The sequence below is a fragment of the Vulpes lagopus genome, chromosome 1 (genome assembly GCF_018345385.1).
Source record: "Vulpes lagopus strain Blue_001 chromosome 1, ASM1834538v1, whole genome shotgun sequence".
NCBI lineage: Eukaryota > Metazoa > Chordata > Mammalia > Carnivora > Canidae > Vulpes > Vulpes lagopus.
The window spans coordinates 70,371,303-70,383,462 of NC_054824.1; the positions used below are offsets into that span (position 1 = coordinate 70,371,303).

At 41.5% G+C, this 12,160-nt stretch overlaps 1 pseudogene; it reads left to right on the top strand.

Annotated features, from left to right (window-relative positions):
• The first annotated feature begins 62 nt into the window (after window positions 1-62).
• On the top strand, window positions 63-888 carry LOC121497966 (annotated as a pseudogene).
• Window positions 889-12,160: the final 11,272 nt, after the last annotated feature.

The following is a 12,160-nucleotide window of genomic DNA, read 5'->3' on the forward strand; positions in this document are numbered from 1 at the left end:
AATCCTTAACTGCTTCTTCAGAAAGGGAGCAGTTGGTGGTCTCTGTCCCCCTGGACTTTGAAATGCGTTACCTGGTTAGCTTGGGCCTGGGTGATGCCAAGAACATCAACATTCAAGGGCCTGGAAGCTGTAAAATGCTTCACTCAAGTGTATCTGGAAGCCTATACCTTAGTCTTGACAGTAGGGAAGAAAACCCTGGAAGAGCATGGAAGAAAATTGATTCTTGCTGATAGAGAAGAAGTGGAACAAGAAGCAGATAATATTTTGAAGGATGTTGATATCAATGATGTTGCTTTCCTCATGGTTGATAATCCACTTGGGGATACAATACACAGTGATCTTATTCTGGGAGGAACAAAACTGGGAATCTCTTATCGAGTTATTCAAAATGCTTCCATAATAAATGCTGTAGGCTGCTGTGGTTTACAGTTGTATAAATGTGGAGAGACAGTTTCTATTGTTTTTTGGACAGACACTTGGAGACCAGAAAGCTTCTTTGACAAAGTGAAGAAGAATAAACTGAACAGCACACATACTCTCTCCTTACTAGACATCGAAGTAAAGGAGCAGTCATTGGAAAATCTCATCAAAAGAAGGAAGACCTATGAACCTTCTTGGTATATGAATGAAATCCAAGCAGCACAGCAACTTCTGGAGAATCGATACTCAACAAGGAGACACTGTGTTGGCTTAGCCAGGGTTGGAGATAAAGACCAGAAAATTGCAGTTAACTCTTGCAGCAAACATGTACTATGGATTTGAGAGGACCGTCACACTCCTTAATTATCACATGAGACAATGTGCATGTGCTGGAGATGAAGATGCTAAGTCAGTCAGTTTTCCATACTTGAAAATACCTCAAAATCCCCAACCATTGATGGACTCTGAACATAGACATGTTCTATTGTTAGGTGATTAATTTCAGCCATATATGCCTCTACACATGTTTGTAAAACCAACTCAACAGTTCTTTTGGTTTATCTAATAAGTATAAAACAAGTGACCAAGAAGAAAGCTGTTGACTCAGCAATTAAAACAAGCACAAGAAGCCAGGTCAGTTGTAGCACGGAGTCAGGGGCTATGTGCATGTGTCATACTGTGCTGGATGCTGGGCTCACGGCAGAGATAGGACAGACTCGTCCCTGCCTTTTTGGAAGTTCTCACCCACTGAGGAGTACAGATAGATGAGCAGATAGAGAGGCAATGACAAAAACAAGAGATCATGGATGTGACATCCTCAGCACAGTATGTACAATCATATGCATTCTCTTCCTTTTGGATGCCAGAGTCTTGAGAGCAGTAAGTGCAATGCAAAAATGAATTCACTTTGAGATTTGTATTTAGCTTTTTGAAGTTTTCCAAGTCCAGTTAGTGAGCCCTTTGCTAATTAAAAACAGATTTCCTGGGCAGCCCAGGTGGCTCAGTGGTTTAGCGCTGCCTTCAGCCCAGGGCCTGATTCTGGAGACCTGGGGTCGAGTTCCACGTCCGGTTCCCTGCATGGAGCCTGCTTCTCCCTCTGGCTCTCTCTCTGTCTCTGTCTCTCATGAATAAATAAATAAAATCTTTTAAAAAATAAAATAAATAAAAACAGGTTTCCATCCTTCAAGGAAAAATTTATATCTGATCTTATATTTTCTTTTCTTTTTTTAAGAGTTTATTTTTAAGTAATCTCTACATCCAACCTTTGGCTTGAACTCACAACCCAACATCATGCAGTGCTGACTCTACCACCAGGTGCCCATTATATTTTCTTTATAAAGGAGGCCTTTTACAGGGGTGCCTGGCTGGCTCAGTTAGTGGAGCAGGTGACTCCTGATCTTGGAGTTATGAGTTCAAACCCCATGCTGCGTATAGAAATTACTTAAAAATAAAGTCTTTGAAAAAAGAAGGCAGCCTTACATGTGTATTTCTGTCATCATGGCTTAAATGGTTCAGTGCGCTGCCCATGTCCACGTGGCCAGACTTCTCCTGGGCAAATCCAGCTACAAAGCTGTTTTAAATTCCTCAAAAATGGACGATGTTCTCTCACATCCAGGCCTTCACATTTTTTAAAGCCTAAAATGATGTTTTCCCCCTTTCTTTCTTTTTCAAAATAAGGAGCTCTCCATCTGATCACCACGGTGCTGCCACTGTGGATACAAGCTGTTGCAGCCCATCAAGCTGACCAGGACCAGGAAGGTGCTGCGGGGACCAGCTTGCCGGGACTGTGCATGCGGGTGTGCGTGCAATTCACAGAGGACACCAGCCTCTCCACTCTCCGCAACCGCGACGGCAAGGGGAAAGGTCCGGAGGCAAGGATGACTGCTCACCCTATCAGTCAGAGTGAGAGGCTCAGGGGTGGCGCAGGACTCATGGTGGGCTCTGGGTGTCTGGCCCACAGGGATGATCAGCGATTGTTAATAAGGTGTTTATATTATTATTTTTTAAGATGACATTCTTTTAAAAATTTTTATGTTTATTTATTTATTTTTAAAGATTTTTACTTATTTATTCATGAGAGACAAAGAGAGAAGCAGAGGCATAGGCAGAGGGAGAAGCAGGCTCCTCCCAAGGAACCTCATGAGGGACTGGATCCCCAGACCCAGGATCACACCTTGAGCCGAAGGCAGACGCTCAACCGCTGACCCAGGCGTCCCGACATTCTTTTTTTAAAAAGATTTATTTATTTGCTAGAGAGAAACCACAAGTGTGGGGAGGGGCAGAGGGAAAGGGAGAAGCAGACTCCCTGCTGAACAGGGAGCCCTACGCGGGCTCCAGGCTCCTCCCGGGGACCGTAGGATCAGGACCTGAGTCCAAGGCAGATGCCCCAAGTTGAAATTTTCTTTTTTCTTTCTTTCTTTCTTTCTTTCTTTCTTTCTTTCTTTCTTTCTTTCTTTCTTTCTTTCTTTCTTTCTTTCATCTTTCTTTCTTTCTTTTTCTCTTTCCTTCTTTTCTTTCTTTCTTTCTTTCTTTTTCTTTCTTTCTTTCTTTCTTTCTTTCTTTTTTTTTTTTTTTTTTTAAGATTTTACTTATTTATCCATGAGAAACACACAGAGAGGCAGAGACATAGGCAGAGGGAGGAGCAAATTGAAATTCTTAAGGAGAAAACCAAGTAACAGGGACCCTGGGGGGCTCAGCGGTTGAGCGTCTGCCTTCGGCTCAGGTCATGATCCTGGGGTCCTGGGATGGGTGCCGCATGGGGCTCCCCAGAGGGAGCCTGCTTCTCCCTCTGCCTGTGTCTCAGCCTGTCTCTGCGTTTCTCATGAATAAGTAAAACCTGAAAGAAAGAAAGAAAGAAAGAAAGAAAGAAAGAAAGAAAGAAAGAGAGAGAGAGAGAGAGAGAGAAAGAAAGAAAGAAAGAAAGAAAGAAAGAAAGAAAGAAAGAAAGAAAACCACACAGCATGGCAATAATGAAACCCCACGGAATCACCACCCCCTTTCCGACACTAACAATTTGCCCCCCCCCCTTTTTTTTAGTAAGTAAAATGTTATAGAGTCAATTGATGCCCCTGTGTCCTCCTTCCTGATACCTTCCCTCTCCCCAGAGGTAACCTCCAGCCTGAATCATTATCATTCCCATGAATTATTTTGTACTATCACTGTATTTTTATGTGTCTGTGAGAATATACAGCATTTTAATGTGTTCAAACTGGATATATTTATTAGCTAATACATTACAGTTTTGTCTTGTGTTCACATTACATTTTTCTTACCAGTACTTTCACAACTTTTTTAGTCAGTTTCTCAGTTTCACGTGAAACAAATACAAAAGATTGAGCAGGATCTTGCTGTAGAAGTTTCAATGCAAATATTCAAATTTTGCGTTCTGTGGAAATTATAAAATATCACAGAAAGGAAACACAAGGTTATTTTTTTAGACAATCTGGTGGATAGGTTTCAATAAGTAACCAGTAAATATGGTTTTGCCAAACTCCAAACAGGCTTTACATGCCTTAAGTGTTTTTCTTGAATTGGTTGGGGCCAGAATTTATTTTATTATATTTGAATAGATGATACAATTGCATGGTTCAGAATTTAAAAGAGGCAAAGGATGTATATGAAAAGTCTACCAACCACTTCATCCCTCACCACACACTTCCCATCTCTGAAGGCAATGGATGTTATGAATTTCTTCCAAACCAGTCAAATGAGAGGATACTCTAAGTATACAGGCAGCTTGCTGGCTTTTTCCTATCAATATTATATTTTTGAAACATATATTCTGAAACATATACTCATGACTCATTTTATCTATTCTATAACATGCTGTCCAACAGAACTTTCTGCAATGATGGAAATGTTCTATAACTACACTGTCCAGTATGGTACCACACTGAACAATTGATATAAAACTAATGTGATTGAGGAACTAAATTTAAAATTTGAAATTTAAAACATAGAATTAATTTAAATATTTAATTTAATTCTTTCTTTCTTTCTTTCTTTCTTTCTTTCTTTCTTTCTTTCTTTCGACAGACTCGATGTCGCTTGTGGCTACCATGGGGAACAGAACACCACTGTTGTATTCAATTATATGAATATACCACAGATCAGGGTGCCTGGGTGGCTCAGTAAGTCCTACATTGGGCTCCCTGCTCATCAGGGAGTCTGCTTCTCCCTCTCCTTCTGCTGCTCCCCCTGCTTGTACTTTCTTCTCTCCCTGTCAAATAAATGAATAAAATCTTTTTTTAAGGGTCCCTATTGCCCCATAGAGTCACCAACATTTGCTATTACCGACTCATCTTTGTTAATTTGATGGATGTAAAATGTTATCTCATTGTTATTTTAATTGGCAGTTTTTGTTTTTCCTTTGAGGAATTGTCTTTTGTACCATTTTCACTTTTTGTGTTGGATTTATTGTCTTTTTCATATTGATTTGAAGGAGTTCTCCATAAATTCTTCTTGTTTACATGCCTATATATGATGTCTCCTATAATGTGCCTTTTGTTATTAGCTTAATTTTTGGAATAGCAATATATTCACATGTATTTCAAAAGGCACACAATGATAACCAGGGTTCTTTCAAAAGTTAAATGCAGAATTACCATATGACTGGAAAATATTCTCTCCTTGACCAAACTCCAACCAGGCTCCTCTAAGCCCTTTCCATCTAGCTCTATAAAGACTTAAACTAATACCAGCATAATTTCTAACAGCTCAAGGCCACAGCTCTAGGATGATCCTTGCCCCTCCTTTAAGTGCCTACCTGAGAAAACTCAAGGCTGCCAAAGGAACTTACTGTTTAGCCAATGCCTGAGGTTATCACCCCTGCCTCCCAGCCTCTGTGGGAGGGTAGGAGCCTAACTTGGATAAGCACCAGTTAATAAACCTGAATGGAGTTCACATGGACCAAACCACTGGGATTCCTCCTTTTTAAATTTTTCATTTCCACTCTACTAAGTTGCCACTCCCTCCCCTTTTCAATGCCCAGTTACCTCTGTACCAAAGTTGAGTTTCATTCATGCTGGCCTCTTTTCCCTGCTGCAACAGTATCTTACTGACTAAAATTTGTCCTTACCACTTTAAGGAGGGTCCAGTTTTGTTTATGTTGACACAAACCAGCAATTTTATCTGAAAAATAAAAGCATGTGTCCACACAGAAAATTGTACAAGAATGTTTATAGCAGCATTATTTATAATAGCCAAAGGCAGAAACAACTTGTGTCCATCAACTGATGAATAAACAAATTATGATATATACATAGAATGAAATAGTATCAACCATAAAAAAGGAATGTAATACTGATACATGCTACTTTGATGAACCTTGAAAACATGCTAAAATAGGAAGCCAAACACAAAAGATCGTATATTGGGTGATTCCTTTTCTTTTCTTTTTAAGATTTTATTTATTTATTGGGGATGCCTGGATAGCTCAGTGGTTGAGCCCCTCCCTTTGGCTCAGGGCATAATCCCGGGTCCTGGGATTGAGTTCTGCATCGGACTCCCCGCAGGGAGCCTGCTTCTCCCTCTGCCTGAGTCTCTGCTTCTCTCTCTCTCTCTCTCATGAATAAATGGATAAAATCTTAAAAAAAAAAAAAAAGATTTTATTTATTTACTTAAGAGAGACAGAACCGAGATAGCGATGGAGAGAGCACGAGTGGGAAAAAGAGGAAGAGGGAGGCTCTCCTAGAACTGAGAACTCGATGCAGGGCTTGATCCCAGGACCCTGAGCTCATGACCTGAGCAGAAGGCAGATGCTCAACCGACTGAGTCACCCAGGAGTTCCTGATTCCTTTTTTTTAAAAAAAGATTTACTTATTTATTTTAGAGAGAGAGCGCGAGAGTGCACAAGGCGGGGGTGGGGGTGGGGGGAAGCGGTAGGCAGAGGGAGAGAATGGGGAAGCAGATTCTGCACTGAGCAGAGAACCTGATGTCAATGCCAGGAGATCTCAAGACACAAGCAGGGGGAGAGGCAGAGGGAGAGGAAGAAGCAGGCTCCCCACTGAGCAGGGAGCTGACACAGGACTGGATCCCTGAGCCAAAGGAAGATGCTTAACCGACTGCACCACCCAGGTGCCCCATAGAATAGTTTGAAAGTATACTCTTACATACTCTTTTCTCTTCTCTGGGAAAATGTATGTTTTTTTTAAATTTTTTTTTTCTAAATTTTATTTATGATAGTCACAGAGAGAGAGAGGGACAGAGACACAGTCAGAGGGAGAAGCAGGCTCCATTCACCAGGAGCCCGACAGGGGGATTCAATCCCTGGGCCAAAGACAGGTGCCAAACTGCTGCGCCACCCAGGGATCCCTAACGTTTTTGTTTTATTTTTTTATTTTTTATTTTTTATTTTTTAACGTTTTTGTTTTAATGTTGGTTGTAACTCTGTATCCATTTCATGGAGCATTTTTTCTTTTTCTTTTTTTTTTTAAGATTTTATTTATTTATTTATTTGTTTGTTTGTTTATTTATTTATTTGAGAGAGTGAGCAAAAGAGAAAGAGAGAAAGAGAACTATCTGAGGGAGGGGCAGAAGGAAAGGGAGAAGGAGACTCCTCATTGAGCAGGGAGACTGACTCAGGCCTCCGTCCCAGGACCCTGAGATCATGACCTGAGCCAAAGACGGACACTTAACCAACTGAGGTTAATGTCTCACTAAATGTAAATATTTTCAGCTGGGCCACAAGTTGCATGGAGGAAGGGAACTACAGTTTTGTTAAGCACTACTCCAGTGGTTAGCACACTGATGGCACAAAATTGGCCATCAATATTTGTTGACTGTTTGATTACATGAATGAATACAAGAAATAGCCTCAAAATGGGACATGAACCAAGTTATTCTTAAATATGGGCAAATTTGAGCTCCCTATGAAGGCCTTCTACTTCAGAGCAAGTAAAAGATAAGAACTGAGAAAGAAAAAAAAAAAAAAAAAGAACTGAGAAAGACCATATAGCCCCAATTATGAAAGCAGAGGGTTGTAGATGGAAGTGGATGCCTCATCATGGTCCCTCTATGCAGAAGCCCAATATAAAAAGATAGTGATGACAGAGATGTGTCAGCACCAGGGACCCCATCATCACTGGAGGTCTGCTAGAACCCTGGGCATTCATCATGCTATCTGAGAGCCAAGTGCTATGTAGGTTCTTGGGGAAGACTCTGCAGATACTCTCACAGACAGGAGACTGGGCCTTAGAAAGAAGTAGATTTCTTAATAGAAAGAAGAGTCCCTCAAAATACCAACTTAAATTATATATTTCTTTTTTTTTAAGATTTTATTTATTTATTCATGAGAGACACAGAGAGAGCGAGGCAGAGACACAGGCAGAGGGAGAAGCAGGCTCCATGCAGAGAGCCCGAGGTGGGACTCGATCCCGGGTCTCCAGGATCAGGCCCTGGGCTGAAGTGGCACTAAACCGCTGAGCCACCTGGGCTGCCCATATATTTCACTCTGTAACAAAACTGTATCCAAACCTAAGAAAATAGATTACACTTTCAAAATTCCCCTATCTTCTCGAGGCAGAGGTGGCTCAATGTCTTCTATGGGGAGCCAGAGAAAGCTTACTCACTATGTCCTCACCCCTCTGACTCATGCTCAGTGACTATCATGTTTATTCTGCATCTATATGTCAATACTAGGAAGTGCCTTGGACAGAGGTATGAGAAATCTATTCCCTGGAAAGACATTATATCCTAGGTATCCTAGCCGATATGTCTCACATGACTTTGACTAGCATCAGTTAGCCCTTTAGGTTCAATTACCAAATACACTGGCCAACAGATCTCTAGAGTTGCAGTAAGGATCATCACAAATCCCAGATTGTGATTTGTTCATTCATTCAGTACACCTGCCTGAACACCTCCCGTGTGGGATATAATTGTTGGGTCAGTCCCTGGTATCTACCTAGACAGCTATTTCTACATGACCCAGAAATCTTGATCTATAGAATAGATTTGAAGATTGATGGCTTAGCCTGCTATTTGCCAAATTTCCTTTTTGTTGTTTCAAAAAAGAACAGAGAAGATGAAGGGAGCAGGAGTTTGAGAGAGCTTGTTTTAAATGTGCAGGTTGATTAAATTGTTGAGTGGGGTCACCATCACATGACACCTCTCCCTGCATAAAACTCAGGGAAACCCCAGGACTCTACATCTGAGTAGAGCTCTATATTTGAGTAGCCTCTGGTGCCTGGTCCTGGCTCTTCTCTGAGTTGTTTGGTTACAGGGCCAGACCAAAGCCATGTTGATATTTTTTACTGCTATGACCAGACTTTCTGCTTTTTCACCATGGAGTCATTTAATTGCATTATCCTTTGAATCAGCTGCCATGTATATTAGGGGCGTCAGCCTCACACAAGACTTGGAAAGTAAGGTATCATAGTAAGGTAAAAAAAGGCATGTGCTCTACAGACAAAGCTTGGGTTCAAATCCAACCTTCTGCACTTACTTCTCTAGGCCTTATGGAAAAATAGGGCTAATAGGAGTCCAGTATCAGTTGGATGTACTCAACTGCAATCTACAAAAAACTCAGCTAACAATAAACACATCAAATTGCTTTGTATTACAAAAGTCTAGAAGTAGGTGTCTGCTAAAAACATTCAACTCGGGGATCCCTGGGTGGCTCTGCGGTTTAGCACCTGTCTTCAGCCCGGGGCGTGATCCTGGAGTCCCGAGATCAAGTCCCACATCTGGCTCCCTGCATAGAGCCTGCTTCTCCCTCTGCCTGTGTCTCTGCCTCTCTCTCTCTCTCTCTCTCTCTCTCTCTCTCTCTCTCTCTCTCTGGGTCTCTCATGAATAAATAAATAAAATCTTTAAAAACAACAACAACAAACAAAAACACACATTTAACTCTATCATCTAAGACCCAGGCTTTCCTCACTCTGCCCCATCATGCTTGTTGTGCTGGCTTTTGGGGTCTTCTGTGATGTTCTACTGATACTCTTTGCTCAAGGGAAATATTGCTCCTAGATTTCCTAGATCAATTTAGGAATACTGCTGTTTTGAGGAGGGAAGAAAGAGTAGGCAAGGGACAATGGTCCTGTGATGGTTTGGATTGTTATTCCCCATACTTGGCTTCCTCTTTAAGTACGCATTCATGCCCTTTGGTATGTGACTCTCTTGGACCAATGGAATGTCATGACATGATACTCCCAGATACTTTAAATGTGCTTTTGTGACTTGATTTGGCCTCTTACACTCCTGTGATGTGTCAAGAGAAAAGCAAATTCCATATATCCACTGCCCCTTTAGCTTGGCCCCAGGTTAAATAACTGAACATAACCAGGAGCCTGAAGTTCTACCATTCTCTGTTAAGCCCAACATGGATAAGCCAAACCATAGCCAACTTCTACCACCAAAAGCATGAAAATAGGTGATTGTTATTGTAAGCCATTGAGAGCTTGGAGTTGTTTGTTACACAGTAAAAACTGAGTATTGCAGGCCATTTTGAGGGCCCCACCAATGTCTAAGCTCTTTAGTAGGATCAATTATCTTACACCACAACTCAGAGATGTGAGGAGAAATAGTTTATCTATAAGTAATGTGGTTTTTCTTACAACCTTCATTCACTGGGTAGCATGAAAAGCTGGAGTTGTTTCAGTGCAATACCAAAGAATAAGTGGGTGTTCAGATACTTTTCAGTCTCTCTAGATAAAAATGCTCAGAGTCTCAGATCTTTCAGAGGTCTTCCCTCCGCCCAGGCTTCTTGTTAAGTTTCTGTTGGGGGTGCATGAAGAGAGAGATGAGGCTTAAGTGATCTCCTCCGGGATGGGTATAAGAAGGGAACTGGGGTTCTCATGTTTTCAGCATGTCCTTTGGTTTATGGACAAATATGCGCTTGGTCATGTTCACCCTGCCGGCCTTTGACTAAAGTCAGCACTTAGAGTATCTCACATGTCTCTCTTGGCTAGACCTGATCTCATCTCTCTGGCTGACTCAACCTCCCTATAGCTCTGCAAAGCCCAGTGGGCCCCTTGAATTTCCACTATGTTCCCCATCCAGTCCCTGACCCAAGCTGTCCAAACTATATGCCTCCATTTCCTTTGCCATCCTCCTACTCCACCATGGCCCATGGCAGGCCCTTGACTCTCAACTAAATCCTCATCATTGGGGAAGGACTGACAGTACAAATTAGACCCTATCTCTCTGACAGTTCACCCACCCTGATTTGCCCAGTTATCTACACTGGGTACCAGTTTATTATAACTTCAGTGATTTCTTCTATTTTCTGGGTATTTCTGAAGCCATTTCCCCAATTCCAAGTTAAACCTCTTTGATTCTTATCTCATTCTCCCCTCCCAGATATCTTCTTCAATGTCCAAGACAGGAAAGGGCAAGCTTCTCTTTTTTTTCCTTCCATATCATATCCTTGGCTTGCTGACTCTAGTTGCCACTTTAGAAGACAGAAGTTCCTTTTGGAAACAATTCTTTGATGTAGGTATTATCAGCATCATGGGTAGATGAGGAAACCAAAGACAATAGACTAAGTTATCCCCTCCTTTGGTAGAAATTTGAATCTGGGTTTGGGTCTTGATCTCATCAAATAGGAGCTAAGTGAATATAAAAAATTATTTCTCTCTCACAGAGCTTGGTTTTCAAGACTATTGTTTTGTTGAAAATTTTTGAATTTCAATAATGCATATTAGCTCTTTTCTTTTTAAAAATATTTTATTTATGTATTTATTTGAGAAAGAGAGAGGGAGAGCACTTGGATGTGAGTGCCAGCAGGGAGGAGCAGAGGGAGAAGGGAGAAGGAGAGAGTCTGAACCAGATGTCACACTAAACACAGAGCCCAACACTGGCTTGATCTCACAACCAGGAGATCATGATTTGAGCCAAAACCAAGAATCAGATGCTTAACCAACTGACCCTCCCAGGTGCTCTTCTTCCCCCCACCCACCCAACAAGATTCATTTATTTATTTTAGAGAGAGAGAGGAGAGGCAGACTTCCCAATAAGCACAGAGCCCAAGACGTGTGGGGCTTGATCCCAAAGCCCTGAGATCATGATCTGAGAAAAATCAAGAGCCAAATGCCCAACCAATTGAGCCACCCACTCTTTTTTTTTCTTCTCTTAGCATTCCTTCTGAAACAATCCGAACCTCCTCACAAGATTGATGCCATAACCAAATAAGGAGGAGGTCATTTTCTGGCTAAGGGCAGAGTGAAAAACTCATTAATAGTTTCTAAGTTCTGGGTAGCCCCAGTGGCCCAGCGGTTTAGCGCCCTTTTGGCCCAGGGTGTGATCCTGGGAACCCGGGTCCCACATCGGGCCCCCTGCATGGAGCCTGCTTCTCCCTTTGCCTATGTCTCTGCCTCTGTGTGTGTGTGTGTGTGTGTCTCTCATGAATAAGTAAACAAAATCTTTTATAAATAAATAGATAAATAAATAAATAAATAAATTAGTTTCTAAGGTTCTAAGTCAGTGGTGAAATTTATTCTAGCTCCCTGCTCTGCTTGACTTCCCTATTGTGAAGTCCAGTGAAATTTTGTCCAGTCCTTTGAGTGTGGGCATGCCCACATCTGTCAGTGTGTGGGTATGCATGTGTGTATGCATATGTGTGGCCATTTTGTGAAAAATCAACATTCCAATTATTCTTTCAAAACTGTTTTCTTATGCCATGAGTCTTTGGCTTTTAAAACCCCAAAGCAAAAAAATATCTGACTCATTTATATTTGGTGTTAGCTATTATCATTTCTTCCTTGAGATAAAACCAGAACCCTGTTTTCTATGATGAGAATAGGGA